The sequence below is a fragment of the Prionailurus viverrinus genome, chromosome D3 (genome assembly GCF_022837055.1).
Source record: "Prionailurus viverrinus isolate Anna chromosome D3, UM_Priviv_1.0, whole genome shotgun sequence".
NCBI classification, from domain to species: Eukaryota; Metazoa; Chordata; class Mammalia; order Carnivora; family Felidae; genus Prionailurus; species Prionailurus viverrinus.
Genome location: NC_062572.1, coordinates 85,685,409 through 85,701,123, shown reverse-complemented (window position 1 = coordinate 85,701,123; position 15,715 = coordinate 85,685,409). Strand labels below are relative to the sequence as shown.

Here is a 15,715-nt window from a genome sequence, read left to right as displayed (position 1 = left end):
GATAGATAGATAGATAGATAGATGATAGATAGATAGATAGGTGTCATTTTAATAGAGTAATAATAAGTAGAAAATAATTGAAAATCAAAGACTTGATAATATTTTGAAAATTAGAACTCTAGGTAAAGAAGCAGCACGTTCTATGTTATTCAATAAAGTAATGTAGGACTGTTCTTTCAACAAAATATAGAAGGGAATGTATAACATCCACCAGAAGACTAATATCATTCACTGAATGATTAAAAAAAAAGTATGGTGTAATTCAGTTTAATTCACGAAAGAAAATAATTTCCTTCTGATTTTTAATACTGAAATCGATGTGTAAAGTTTGATTAATCTTATTTAAACATTATTCTTTTCTTTTCTTTAAACTATTTATTTATTTTGGGGCGCCTGGGTGGCTCAATCGGTTGAGCGTCCGACTTCAGCTCAGGTCATGATCTCGGGGTCTGTGGGTTCAAGCCCCGCATCGGGCTCTGTGCTGACAGCTCAGAGCCTGGAGCCTGTTTCGGATTCTGTGTCTCCCTCTTCCTCTGACCCATCCCTGTTCATGCTCTCTCTCTCTCTGTCTCAAAAATAAATAAATGTTAAAAAAAATTAAAAAAATAAACTATTTATTTATTTTGAAAGAGAGAAAGGGTGTGAGCAGGGGGCGGGAGAGAGAGGGAGAGGGAGAGAGAAAACTCCAAGCAGGCTCCACGCTGTCAGCACAGAGCCTGATGCGGGGCTTGAACCCACAAACCGTTGAGATCATGCCTGAGCCGAAATCAAGAGGTGGATGCTCAGCTGACTGAGTCAGCAGGTGCCCCTAAACATTGTTCTTTTAAAAGTTATTATTTTATAAAATCTTTCTTTTTTAACTTTTAACATTCTCTACAGTCCTTAACTTATTAAAATATGTGTTTTTTTCATTCCTGTTTGTAGTTTTAGGTTTTCATAGGCTTTTAAAAGTGTTTTATTTTTTAATTGTTTATTTATTTATTTTGAAGGGGAGGGAGAGGAAGGAGCAGAGAGAGGGAGGAAGATAATCCCAAACAGGCTCCACACTCAGAGTGAAGCCAAACGTAGAGATCGATCTTATGAACCACAACATTATGACCTGAGCTGAAATCAAGAGATGGTTGCTTAGCCCACTAAACCACCCAAATGCTCCAGGCTTTCACAGGATTTTAAAAAGTTAATTAAAATGTAAACAAATATCCATATATTTTTTTTATAACTGTACTTTCAGAAAAACTAATTACTTGTGTTGGAAAATACAGATCGAACAAACTGCTACCTAATACAAAAGAATATCGTGTCATCGATGTTAAATATTTTACATTAACCAGGAATTGTGATAGCTTCCACCTTTAGTCTCCATATATTAGAATAATAATGTAAGGGGATATCATGTTCCACTTCTCTTTTATATCTATTATAGAAATTAGGGTGTTTTAAGTGTGTGTACTCATTATGTTCGAAGTTGATACAAACACAACAGCATCACTAATTTTAGTAGTTCAAATTCTGTCTTGTTATGAACTATCTCAGCTATGGTTCATAAAAACATTGGGGGCGCCTGGGTGGCGCAGTCGGTTAAGCGTCCAACTTCAGCCAGGTCACGATCTCGCGGTCCGTGAGTTCGAGCCCCGCGTCAGGCTCTGGGCTGATGGCTCAGAGCCTGGAGCCTGCTTCCGATTCTGTGTCTCCCTCTCTCTCTGCCCCTCCCCCGTTCATGCTCTGTCTCTCTCTGTCCCAAAAATAAATAAAAAACGTTGAAAAAAAAATTAAAAAAAAAAACAAAAAAAAAACATTAAAATTAGGACATGAAGAGTTACACTTGTTCACATGCTAACTGTTAAATAAATTATTTCCAAGGACCAAGTAGAAAAAAATGAAAAAAAAAAGATTAAGTTTGCCAAATAAATAAATAATAATAATAATAAAATTTCTTTTATTATTCTATTATTTACTGTTATTTCTAGATAGAAATACAAAAATGATTATAGTTAAGCAATAATAAATATTTGTGTATGTTTAATAAGATGGAATACGATGTGAAAAATAGTTATATTAACATATGTATTATTTGTGGGTTAATACACTTCTATCGATAAACCATAATGGAAAAATAACTTGATAGATATGCATGTATTGGTTGGTTTAATTTTCTTGTGTTACCCTTTTCTATGTATCTTTTAATCTTTACAATTTTAGGTTTATTTTATAGTTATGTAAAAGTAACTTAAATATAGTTACATTAGTACTCTGGGGGACTAATTTTGGAACTGCTTCAGGAAAATAAATTACAATAATGTGACCGTATTAAAGAAATTTAATGAGTATTTTTATATCACATTAATTAAATTTAAGTCTTATAAAATATTGATTTATCATTGCAATTTTTTAGAATCATCATTTTAGCTGGCATCATCAAGTAAATAACTGCTGAACAGTGTTACAATTGTTTAAGTTGATACTAATTTAAAAAAAAATCAGGGGCACCTGGGTGGCTCAGTTGGTTAGACTTCAGCTCAGGTCATGATCTCTCGGTCTGTGAGTTCGAGCCCTGTGTCAGGCTCTGGGCTGACAGCTCAGAGTCTGAAACCTGCTTCAGATCCTGTGTCTCCCTTTCTCTCTGCCCCACCCCTACTCATGCTCTGTCTCTCTTCGTCTTTCAAAATTGAATAAATGTTAATTTTTTTTAAATCATAAAAGAGTCATCTAAGTCACAGGGTGTAAGAATTATGTGACTGGTGTTTATCTACACAGAGTGGAAAAATACTGGTCCAAGCTTTATTCTAAGTCATTATTTCATTTGATTTTCTTATTTCCAGTAACTAAACTTCAATACCTATTTTTTGCATAGGTTTTAGTCGGTTTAGTTAAAATGTAGAATATTTTTAGTACATGAAATATTTTTGATGTATGGAATATTAAATTTTCTTCTCTCTATACATTGTTGAAAAATAAATGTGTTATAATTTTGAATTATTATATACTCACGTTGATTCCTGGGGACAAAACTCACTACTGTAATGATTGCTTCAATAATCAAATCTGTTGTTGAATAATATTTCGGACACCCGTTCCTTGGTCATCATGTATTCTTTGAAATAATGTAGGGTTTTAACCGCACAGAAAAATGGACCTACCTTTACTAAAAGGAGAATGCAGTCATTTTGACAATTGTATTTTCTTAAATCAGAGTGGGGTTAAAGCAATGAGCTTCAAACTTTGGTATCCATCAGAGTTTACAAGGAGAGGTCTAACCATCTGCATTTTTCTACCAACAAAAATAAAACCCAGCAGACTGTGTGGTCATACCACTGTAGGGAGAAGTGGAAAAATGATATGATGGGGAGGAATTAGCTAAGAAAGCCAGTCAGAACCAATATGGCATGTGGCTGAAATGGTACCACGGCCAGACTCAGTGGCTACAGAGCTGCCTAACTGTTGTGTTGGAAAGGCACAAGCAGGAGCCCATCGTATGGGTGCTGGGCTGAGTCTTTAGGGATAATTTAATACTTCAGACTGTGGAAATCTAGAAGTTACAGGGGCCAGAATGCATTCTGGTTCTTTCAGTGTAGGAATTTTTATTAACAAAAAGTAAAGTATTCTGTAATCAAGTTTTAGGGTGTATTTTGTGGAGAATATATAATAAATCATGTCTTATACAATTTTGATAACTATACAAATATAAAAATGGAAACACAAAGCGGGTAGAAAATTCTAACACATTTCCATTAGTTTGGTGTGTTTAAACATATTCTTTCAATGTTTAAGAATAAATTGTTATAACTAATAAATAAATGGATGAAAATTCAATAAATATGAAATTACTATGATTGGCATGAAAATTATAGTAATCAGTGTACCAGTGTTTTTTATTTAACAAAAAAGAAAAAGTTCTTTAAGAAAAATCACATTTCATGCCGTCCTTGTAAATTCTTTTAATATTCCTTGAAGCTAACTTTAGGTACACAATGAGCAAATATATTTACAACAAACGCCCATTTTCAAGCACTCTAAAGATGGATGGGGTTTCTGTTTATAAATATTTCATAAAAGTAAAAACCATATCAAACTATACTAATTCTTTATTCTACATTGTGCATCATACAAAATGGACAATCGATAGTAGTTATTGATGAATTGACTTATTTGTCTTGGCCTTGTTCCTATTTTATAAATGAAAAAAGAAAGCTGAGTATTTAAAACAGAGACGTTTAATATAAAACATAAATAAATGCTACATATTCTCCTAGAAGACAATTAAATCAAGATATATTGCTTTTAGAAGTAAGGACTTCTGTAACATCAGAAGTTGTCTTGTTGGGGCACCTGGGTGGCTCAATCCGTTAAGCGTTGGACTCAATTTGGCTCAGGTCATGGTCTCGTGGTTTTTGAGTTTGAGCCCCACCTCAAACTCTGTGCTGGCAGTGTGGAGTCTGTTGGTATCCTCTCTCTCTCCCTCTCTCTCTGCTCCTCCCCTGCTCTTTCTCTCTCAAAATAAATAAACTTAAAAAAAAAAAGCCATCTTGCTGTGTTTCTTTCCAGTACTTTTCCTATAGTTTTTGTTGTGTTAATCCTACATCACATATATATTTACTTCATTTCATAAGTACTTTCCTACAACACTAACATTTCCCATAAACATTATAATGTCCACATAATAATTCTCATGGTGGGTATGGCCTGGTCTGCAGCCCATTAATTGCTGTGGTTGTTTTGATTTAGATCCAAATGTCTTTAATCCATTCTCTTACAGAGAATTTAATCCCTTTTCTTTCCAAAGCTCTTCTCCTATGTAAAGATATAATCAACATATTTAGATCACTTGTCACATGCTTTCATAGGCTATAGTGTTGCAAATGGAATTCCTGGCCACCACTTCTGAAGTTCATGATATACACTGCCAAGTTTCTTTCCACAAGGTGTCAATCTATGATCCTCCTTTTAAAATGTCAATCCCCAAGGGCAGGAATTCCTCTCAGCGTGTTCCCAAGATCTACTATATAGAAGGAACTCAATAAGTATGTATGTCATTTATGAAAGAAGAAATGGAGTAATGCAATCTGTAATGCAATATTATCTCATCCTGAAATTACCAAATATGAAACGTGCATTCTCTGTTATCATAGATGAAAACATACTGTGTGTTTTAATTTTATCTCATACATAGAGCTCTGGCCATTGGGGATTGCTTGACAGGTGATGTGAGCCTGTCCTTGCAGACAAGTGTGAGTTGAGGAGACTCTAGCACCTGGGGTACCCAGGTGTTTCTCATTCCAGGAGGACCCTGTCTCCCATTGGAGAACCGAGATTTCACGAGATAGACCTTCCTCTGGAGAAAGTGATTGGCCAGTGCCTGGGCCTGATTCAGCCATTCACTGAGCCGCCCCTGACGCTCAGAGTTTTCCAGCTCAGCCTCTGCTCCCCTGTTCTACCATCAGGATCTGCACTCACTCTTCATATCCCCTAAGCCTCTGATGGGCTTTAACTGTACCCCACTTGCCTTCCTGGGAAGCCCCACACAACACCCACCCAGACCAGGCCCTGGTCCTGGCCCACAGGCATCTCCTGTGGTGTTCAAAAGAGAAGAACATTTCCTGATGTGGGGGCTTAGGTGGATGGGCCAGCTCTCTCATCCGAGGGTACCAGCAGTTGAGCTAGGACAGAAAGAGAGAATAGTGCCCTAGGGCTGCTCTGCAGGGAAAGGCTCCAGGACCTGGCAACATAGTCTCCCGGGAAAGTTCTAGATACCTCACAGATGCTGGAAGGAAAACTGGCCCCCTTGGATTTGCAATGAAACGTAGCACTCAGATTACTGCAGCCTTAGACCTTGGCAGATGTCAGATCGGGGCCCCAGAGCTCTGTGCCAAAAGTCCATATCCACTACCTAGGGGCCCCTGGAAGGCTGTAGATTTGCAGCTGGTTCATGCATATTTCATCCCATTCTGGCTTCAGCAGGTCCCACCCCTTCCGAGCCTTGGGCCAGAATCCCTTCCCTGGCACCTGGCTAGGCCCCGAGGCAAGGCACCGAGAGCCTGTGAATCTAAGTGACTGTAAGTGACTCTAAGTTCAGGGAACTCCAGGGCATAATCATACATCATAATTTTTCACAATGTAAATTTTGGTATATAATTAGGAAGCCATCAAAGGCATTGAAGGATCGGTATTGGATATAGAACATAAAAATCTGAAAGTAAAAATTCTAGTAGAAAAGAAAGCAGTTTTGTGTGACACCTTCATGTTTTAGGGACTCTCTGTGTTCTAACAATAGATCACAACAATGATTAAGATTTTGATGAATGCTGGGGCACCGGGGTGGCTCAGTCGGTTGAGCCTCCGACTTCGGCTCAGGTCATGATCTCGCGGTTTGTGAGTTCGGGCCCGGCGTAGGACTCTGTGCTGACAGCTCTGAGCCTGGGGCCTGCTTTGGATTCTGTGTCTCCCTCTCTCTCTGCCCCTTCCCCACTTGTGCTCTGTCTCTCTCTACCTATCAAAATTAAATGAATGTAAAAAAAATTAAAAAAAAAAGATTTTGATGACTGTTGAAGAACTACCTCACTAATGACAGTATGAAAGGTTGTAGAAAAGGAAAACTTTTAATGTTGAGCACAGGCTAAACATATTATAATATTTTATTTGTTCTTTGCTACTTTTATTTTATAACAATACACAATAACAATAGAGATATTAAGAGGAAAGGTATTGCTGATGTTCATATGAAAAAAAAATGCCCTGGGATATTGCGTTTCTGATGTATTCTAGTTTCATCTTTTCCATAGACATCCATCTTATTTAACTGTTTAAAAATTATATTATAAAACTAGTGTTAAAATAATTATTAGGTTATATAAGAATAGTTGCCATAAACATATCCCTTCGTGTATTTATTTAGGAATGCATTATTTGATCACTAACCTCCAACCATAAACCAAGGTTCTGAATCACTTGCTGAGATTGCACCCTTATGAACAATAAAATAGGGGAAACTGTAGATTTTTTTAAGATATCCATACATTTAGGCAATTAGGAAAAGAAAAAAGTGTTCATGAATATCGTGAAGTGAAATTTTAGAAGACAATAGATGCTCTTACTGGAAGAACCTAACGCAGATGAAAGTGAGGGCAGGTCCCGTTGAGTGAAATGTGTGATGAGACATGGAATTGAGTAGAAATGAGATAAAGAATGTAAAAAATGATTTTTAAGGAGAAACTGCACGTTTAAAAATTTGGATGAAGATGAGAAGGTTCGGTTTATTTAAGACACCAAAGGGAGGTCAAGGTAGCAGATAAAACATTGGTAAGGTCAGGTCACGTTCTATCGCACAAAGAAAGGAAGAGAATAAAAATAATCCTGTATATTTGATCGTGAAATGAGAGTATTTTTGTCTTTTGAAATTATTTATAAAAAACACACAATAAATATATATAATATGAATGTACATAGGACAGAAATATGTAGAAATAATATACACATATGATAAAATTAAAATATGAAATATATATATCTTTCAAAGTTAGAACGTTGCCTCCATGTTAAGTTATTTAATTTACTCAATGTATTTGAAGACTGCAGAGAGTTTATTTAATATGTGTATATCGGTCAAAAATACTACTTTTTCATATGTTTCAGGAGAATCTTGTGTGACTATCAGGGGAGACTCAGCTTCTCCTTGACAAATCCCAAATTAATTATTAGTTTTTTAATTCTATTTTTTTTTTTTTTAAATTTTTTTTTTTTCTCAACGTTTATTTATTTTTGGGACAGAGAGAGACAGAGCATGAACGGGGGAGGGGCAGAGAGAGAGGGAAACACAGAATCGGAAACAGGCTCCAGGCTCTGAGCCATCAGCCCAGAGCCTGACGCGGGGCTCGAACTCCCGGACCGCGAGATCGTGACCTGGCTGAAGTCGGACGCCTAACCGACTGTGCCACCCAGGCGCCCCTAATTCTATTTTTATTTTTTTTTTTTTTTTAAATTTTTTTTTTCAACGTTTATTTATTTTTGGGACAGAGAGAGACAGAGCATGAACGGGGGAGGGGCAGAGAGAGAGGGAGACACAGAATCGGAAACAGGCTCCAGGCTCTGAGCCATCAGCCCAGAGCCCGACGCGGGGCTCGAACTCACGGACCGCGAGATCATGACCTGGCTGAAGTCGGACGCTTAACCGACTGCGCCACCCAGGCGCCCCTAATTCTATTTTTAAAGTAAGAAAAGAAAGCTTCAGAAGTCCAGGTTGCAGATATGAGCCAGAGGGAATGTTCCATAGAGCCCGTATTTTTCTACCCTTGATAATATCAGTAACAATTAGGTAATGTTAGGTACAAGAATAAACAATTGGGTAAAATGACCATCTTTTTTACTGATTGGACATCTCTTGGAACTATATAAAAGGTCTGAGAATTCCTTCTCTTCTCTCAGCTACCTCCCTCCCAACTGTTGAATAGTAACAAAAATGATTTGCCAGTTTCCAGCCTTTTGGGCAAAGCCTGGTCACCACTACTCTTCCTCTCATGGATCAGCTTCTCTCTTTTATTTCTAGGAAGATTAATATTTTTAGAGGCACTGTGGTGGCTCAGTCTGTTAAGCATCTGACTTTGGTTCAGGTCATGATCTCAAGGCTTGTGAGTTTGAGCCTTGCGTCGGGCTCTGTGCTGACAGTACAGAGCCTGCCTCCGATCTTGTGTCCCCTTCTCTCTCTGCCCCTCCCTGACTTGAGCATGCTCTGTCTCTCAAAAACTTAGTCATCTTTTAAAAATAAATAAACATTTTAAAAAAGATTAACATTTTCCAACCTTTTCCTTCTTATTTGGGGCACTGAGAGGATGCCTTTATTATTTTATGTAGGTATTACAAAAAAGGAAGCACACAAAAATTCTCAGGAAAGAGAATTCCAGGTTTTCCTTTTTTTTATTAGGATGAAAAATTTCTTAAGAAATTAAGGTATCATTGGTCGTGGTGCACCCTGTTTTCCTTGTGACAATATGCCCATTCCATTTGTTCACACATGATGAAATTATTGACCTGTGGAAATGGCCAAGGGTAAACATGACATTGAACATAGTTTTCTCTCTCACTGTTTTTGCTTACAGACACTGAGGCCCTGCTTTGATAATATATCAACTTCACTTTGCCTTGGTCTTCTTAGCTATGTGTTACTTCACCAATATTTTTAAAGAGTCAATAATAAAGCTTTTCCATTCAGGATTCTGTAGACCACATGTGTGAATGAAAACATAGATAATATGTAAGTTATTTAAAATGTTGGTGAAATTTCCACTAGGCATCTTGCATTCTGTATTTTTGTCATTACCAGATGAGATTACATTTATGAGCACACACACACAAAAGTTTTATTGTAAAACATGCATAGATTTGACTTGAAGTGAATCCATTTCATAATTAAGTTTGACAGAGATAGCATTAAAAAGTAGAGTAGAGTAGAGTATAAAGCAGATATCCAGAAACTTAGAAGGAAAAATATGTACCGATTCTGTTAAAAGAAAGAAAGAAAGAAAGAAAGAAAGAAAGAAGGAAGAAGGAAAGAAAGAAAGAAAGAAAGAAAGAAAGAAAGAAAGGAAGAAAACGGGAGAAATCCATGGAGGCAAATTGCTGATTAAATTTCTCTTCTATAATATACAATTTTCTTTACACAAAAATAAGAAACAAAGACCTGAAACACTGGGGCAATGTGATCTGTGATCAGCATGAAAAGAAAGTTACGACTTAGAAGGAAAGAAAGCTGTTAGAGAAGCTACAAGTAGAATATCAGACTGGAATCTGAGAAACCAAATGAGAATTTTAAGAAAAGTGAAAGAAACTGACAAATACCTGACAAAAAACCATAAAGAATATTTAAATAAATAGAGTTAGCATTAGGTAAAGAATAGAAGCCTCATTATCTCATGTTAGATAGTAAAAATCTGGTTAAAAAAAATTGCTCTTCCTCATATAACTTAGGTATCACTCAGAGGTTTTTGAGTTCCTGCAAATACTATCAAGATGATAATGTCTTTCTCGAAAATGATGAACCATCATTTCTTAAGACCACTGATAGGGGCGCCTGGGTGGCTCAGTTAGTTGAGCAGCCCAAGTCGGCTCAGGTCATGATCTCGCGGTTTTTGAGTTCAAGCCCCGCGTAGGGCTTTGTACTCACAGCTCAGAGCCTGGATCCTGCTTCACATTCTGTGTCTCCCTCTCCCTCTGCCCCTCCCCTACTCATGTTCTGTCTCTCTCTCTCTCACTCTCAAAAATAAACATTAAAAAAAAAAAACTAAAAAAAAAAGATCACTGATATAATTTAGACGTATAGTTATAAAAACTTTATATAAATATTCATTTATTTATAGTTAAGATAGGAATAGAAATATGTTTTTTTTTAATTTTAACATTTATTCAGTTTTAAGAGATGGAGAGACAGAGCACGAATGGGGGAGGGCAGAGAGAGGGGAAGACATAGAATCTGAAGCAGGCTCCAGGCGTTCAGCTGTCAGCACAGAGCCAGATGTGGGGCATGAACTTACGAACTGTGAGATCATGACCTGAGCTGAAGTCAGACGCTTAACTGACTGAGCTACCCAGGCACCCCCAAAATATAAATATATTTTCAAAGGGGGAAATATAATTTTATAGATGTATATATATCATTAAATTAGTTTAAAGAAGTATATTTTTAGACACAATGCAAATTAGTAACAAAAAGTATGTCTTAATAACTCTCATCTTCGAGATAGAGTTTTTTTCCAAGTGAGTCTTACCTGGACCCCTCTATTTGTAATTTATGCCTTTTGCAATCTGACAGATGATATGTTTGAGTGTACTTCTTACCCCTCATGGTCTTAATGTTTTTACTATAAAGATGGCTCTCTGAAAAGAGATGTCAACACTGCTAAATTGAAAGCCATTTCATTTGTTTTAATTTATATGAAACTGAATTATATTTTTGGCTTCCACTTAGTGGAAGGTCATTAGAGTGTAATTGTCCCATCAGCGATAGTCAGAAAATGTAGGCATGAAGCCATAAACGATAAATTCATTTCACTGATCCTTTGGGGTTTGTTTTAATGCCTTTTTGTCTGTTAGCTTTCCAACGATGTTGGATATTGTAGACAAGATGAAAAGCAGTGATGATTGGTCATATTCATAGTAAATTCGTTTTTTTTCAGCTGGTTCCCAAATGAATATTTAATATTAACATGGTGAACAGCGTTTCATGCTGACTCATATGAAGGTGACATTCCTGTTTTTGTTTTTATTTTTCTTTCTCTCCAGAGTCATTACTGCCTAGAGATGGTTGTGGTAATAGTTTAGGAAATGGAATTAGAGGATGCTTAATAAAATGGTGTTTTGCTGATATCCCTGAATATTGTTTTCTTTTTCTAGCTGATTTCTCACAATGAAAATACAAAATACTATTGTAACAGTATGAGGATTTTGGGAATCTGAGCTGCTCTGTAGAACACTGCACCAAGTTTGATCTCAGATGAACCCTGATACTTGTCACGCCTACTATGTTCAGAATCCCCTCCAAAAAGAGTGGCCACCAGGGATTATTTTCATATAGGATGCTGTCCTCTGAATCATGTGACCTGGATGCTTGGGTCAAAGTAGACTGAGATTGGTCCTTAAAATAAAGGGCAGTCGTCATTAGCCTAAATCGGTGATATGAAATCTTGCCAAAGAACATGCCCTATTTTGATTGTGACTCATTAGACCAGTCTGATCTTCTTCAGGGAGTTTGGACACAAAACACACAGACACACAAATATAGGACATAAAGACAACCCACAGGGGGCACCTGGGTGCCTCAGTCCATTAAGCGACCGAATTTGGCTCAGGTCGTGATCTCATAGTTCATGAGTTTGAGCCCCACGTTGGGCTCTGCACGGTCAGCACAGACAGACCTGTCTGTGAGAAGCTGTGAACACAAAATGTCCTGAAGTAGGGAAAGCAAAGTAAGAAGTCACTGGAAGTGTTATCAGATGTAAGCAGAGAAGAGAAACAGAAAAGCCACATGACAAAAGTAGCTAAGTGAGTAATCCAAGGCTGCTATTCGGCTGGCACACACTGGTATGGCCACTCTCTCTTTTAAGCATTGAAATATGTTGAAAATAATTGGCAAATAGCTGCTTCTCAAAGGTTCCTATGCATCCATTCCTGGCCACCAGCTACCCTGGCCACTCTCCTATATCCAGAAACTAAAGTGCAAGGAACCTTTATTCTGATGGATTGAGGATTGTGCCTTACTGATGATTAAATATTTCAATTTTTACTCCTGCACATTAAGGTGCTATGAAGGCTTGCCCCTGAGGAAATAACAGGGTCCTGATCCATATTCTGTAAGACCTCACAGGTCTGTAGGAGGCTTGATTACAAGGTTGTGTCAAGTGCTTATTCACTTCTCTGATGCGTTATCACAAAAAGTGTCTGTATTTGAAGAAATTTCTATTCTTTCCAATCAGATCAGGTGAGCCTGACCATAATACAGGTTACCCAAAATATAAAGTTGACTTCCAAAAACAAAAACAAAACCTGTTTAAGGAGACTCAAGGTATATGGCATTACCATTCTTATGCTCTGAGTTGTACTCAAAGCATAAATGTCAATAAACCTTCCCACACTTCCAAGAGCTAGATATACATGTGAATTACTTATAGTTTCATTAGTAGTTTTGGTTAATCACATTCTAGAGCACAGTGTTCTTAAACAGATAAATCATAAGAGAAATTGAAGTACTACCATCATTTTCTGGTTACTTATATCAGCCATATTACATATAATGGAAATTATTCCATAAAACATAAATACAAATATTGCATATATATATCTTTTCACGTGCATATATAAAGTGTGTGTGTGTGTGTGTGTGTGTGTGCATGTGTTTATGCAATCTGTGATACAATAGAGACTCCTAGATCACAGGAATCCAAAGTCTCTTCTCTTTCCCGGATACACAGTTAGACTTCACTTTCTAGTTTCCCCTGAGGTTAGCAGTGACCATGTGACTGAGTAGTTGTCTGTCACAGCAGAATGTTATATGCTACTTCCCTGAAAGGCCCACAGAAACTCCCTCAGGGTTCCTTTGTCTTTCTGGCTGGCTGGACTGAAGACAACTTCCAGAGTAAACTTGGAAGCCAGGAGTGGAAACAGAGCACACGGCCTAGGGACGCCCTGTTGCTCTGTTTACTGCATAGCACTGCTGTCTGAGAAAAAAAAATTATTATATTTTAGATACTATGTAGTTTCGGGTCTACTTGCTATAGCAATTACCATATCCTAACTTGTTCATGGTATTAAATAATAACCCTTAGAAGAGAAGTTTAGCTGGTAAGAGATTTAGAACGTGTTATCCATAAAATAAAAAGAATAAATTCAGTATCCTATTGAGTTTATGTATAAAAAGAATAATGTTTAAATCTTGATGATACCGCTAGGTTTCCGGCCAAGTACTACTGAAAGCTACGACGGAAGTTACATGAGAGCAAACATCCCATTTTATTTTGCTTCGATAATGTACACTTTGCACTCAGAATGGTTCTTGACATATGGCAGTTTGTCCATAAATATTTATTAAATAAATAAGCAAGAATCGGGATTTATGAAGATGATCTGTTAATTTTCTAAAGTGTTTTTCTTAAAATTGAGCTCTCAACTTTATCTGATGATTTCCCAACATGGCAAAACTTAAAATTAGGTAATTTGAGGACAGTATTTAAAAATGAGGTATGAGGGGTTGTCTGGGTGTCCCAGTCATTTAAACATCCAACTCTTGATTTTGGCTCAGGTCATGATCTCATGTTTTGTGGGTTCGAGCTCCACATTGGGCTCTGTGCTGACAGTGCAGACCATGCTTGGGATACTCTCTCCCTCTCTGCCCCTCCCCCAGTCATGCATATTTGTGTGTGTGTGTGTGTGTGTGTGTGTGTGCGTGCATACACATGCACACACATATTCTCTCTCTCTCTGTCTCTCTTTCTCTCTTAAAATAAATAAATAAAAAAATAAGGTGTGAGCACGGTGACCAAAGTGCAAACAATTCACAATGAATAAGTAGCACAGTGTCCTGTAACTAGTAAAAGAAACTTACTGTCATCTTCAGAAACTGCAATCTTCAGCCTAAAGATTTAGCTATCTCCCAACAACCCTACAGAAATGATTCAAAGAAATAAGTACTTCAACCGCACTCCCCACATGCCCTCCAATTCCCACTTGTGGTGACCAGTGGCTGACCCAAGTAGCCACTTCTGGACAAATATTCTTAAATCTGGTAGGTAATAAATAGATATGAGGAAGGGGCAACATAATGTGTGGGCTTGTTTATCTATTTATTTTGAGAGAGAGAGAAGCAGAGAGAGAGGCGGGGAGAGAGAGAGAGAATCCCAAGCAAGCTCTGCACTATATCAGTGCAGAGCCAGAGGTGGGGCTCAGTCTCAGGAACCATGAGATCATGACCTGAGCTGAAATCAAGAGGCAGACTCTCAACCAACTGAGCCACCCAGGTGCCCCTAATAGGTAGTATTTAATCACTCCTGCCTTGACCTGTAGTTTAAATTCTAAAGCATGAGATAAAGATGAATAAATTAAAGTGATAGGATACAAAGTAACTTCTACTGATAAAGTCATACAGAAAAACAAAAATTAGATGTGCCCACAATTTGCTTTCCTCTCCTGGGATTAGCATGTGTGAAAGCCTAGCCTCAAGAGAAATAGGATCTTGAAACTCTCCCTTAAATATCCTGAGCCCCAAAAGTGAGGATAGAGGAAAACAGCCACTTAAACTTTCTCAAGAAGGAAGGATTGAGTCTGAACACTAAAATAGTGGAAGTGTAGGAAAATACAGCCTGCTCAGGCATGCAGACTGGAAAATGTGAATAAGAAAGTTTCAAGCCACTTACGCTCGTGCTCAGCATTTTCTCCAACAATTCCTCCTTGTCTGTTTCCAGACCTCTTCCTCTTCATTAGCTCTCTCCAATCAGCATGGCGGACGCACACTTGTCTCCTCCATTCCAAAAGTAAATTTATTTACTATGGATCCCCTTCCTCTCAACTAAAGCTTTTACTGGCCAAGTTTTACAAAGCAATTTTCTTTACGCTCTGGCTCCATTTTCCGACCTCCTGCAACTCCACTTTTCAATTTGTGGGCATTTAGCTTCCACTGTGCCATTCATCAATCTATGTTTGCTAATATTAAAAAAGGGATCACAGGTCCAAAATGGAGACACTGGTGCCAAGCCCATGTCAACAAACCAAGACTTAGTAGTAACCTAAGGGCAATTTCAGCCTCTCCCAGGAGTGTAACCTTTAACTGGTCAGTCTGGAGTTACTTGGTCAGCACCAAGGAGGTAATCCACTGGATAGACCCCATCTGTCCCCCATAGGAAGGTGACCTTGTTGGCAACCCATTCTTTCCTTGTCTCTCTCACCTTTCTGCCTAGCAAACCCTTCCATTTGGTACAGCTTCTTGGAGAGCCTTTTTATTTGCGGGATATCAATTCATGAATTGTTGTATAAAACCAATTTGTTATTTAAATTTAGTCAGTTGAAAATTTTGTAACACTAAGATCACATGAAAGTTCCTATTTCCAATGGCATTTTTCAGGTCTCTCTCTCTCCCTCTCTCTCTCTCTCTCTCTTTCTTCTCTTTGTCTCTCTCTTACTTTAGCCTCTCTGATGTATCAACGGACTCAACCACACCCTCTTGGAAAAATTCCTTTTCTGTGAC

At 37.7% G+C, this 15,715-nt stretch overlaps 1 pseudogene; it reads right to left on the bottom strand.

Annotated features, from left to right (window-relative positions):
* The window catches only part of LOC125148691 (importin subunit alpha-8-like), a 59,511-nt pseudogene extending 44,559 nt beyond the window's left edge, over positions 1–14,952 (bottom strand).
* Between the last annotated feature and the right edge of the window lie 763 nt (positions 14,953–15,715).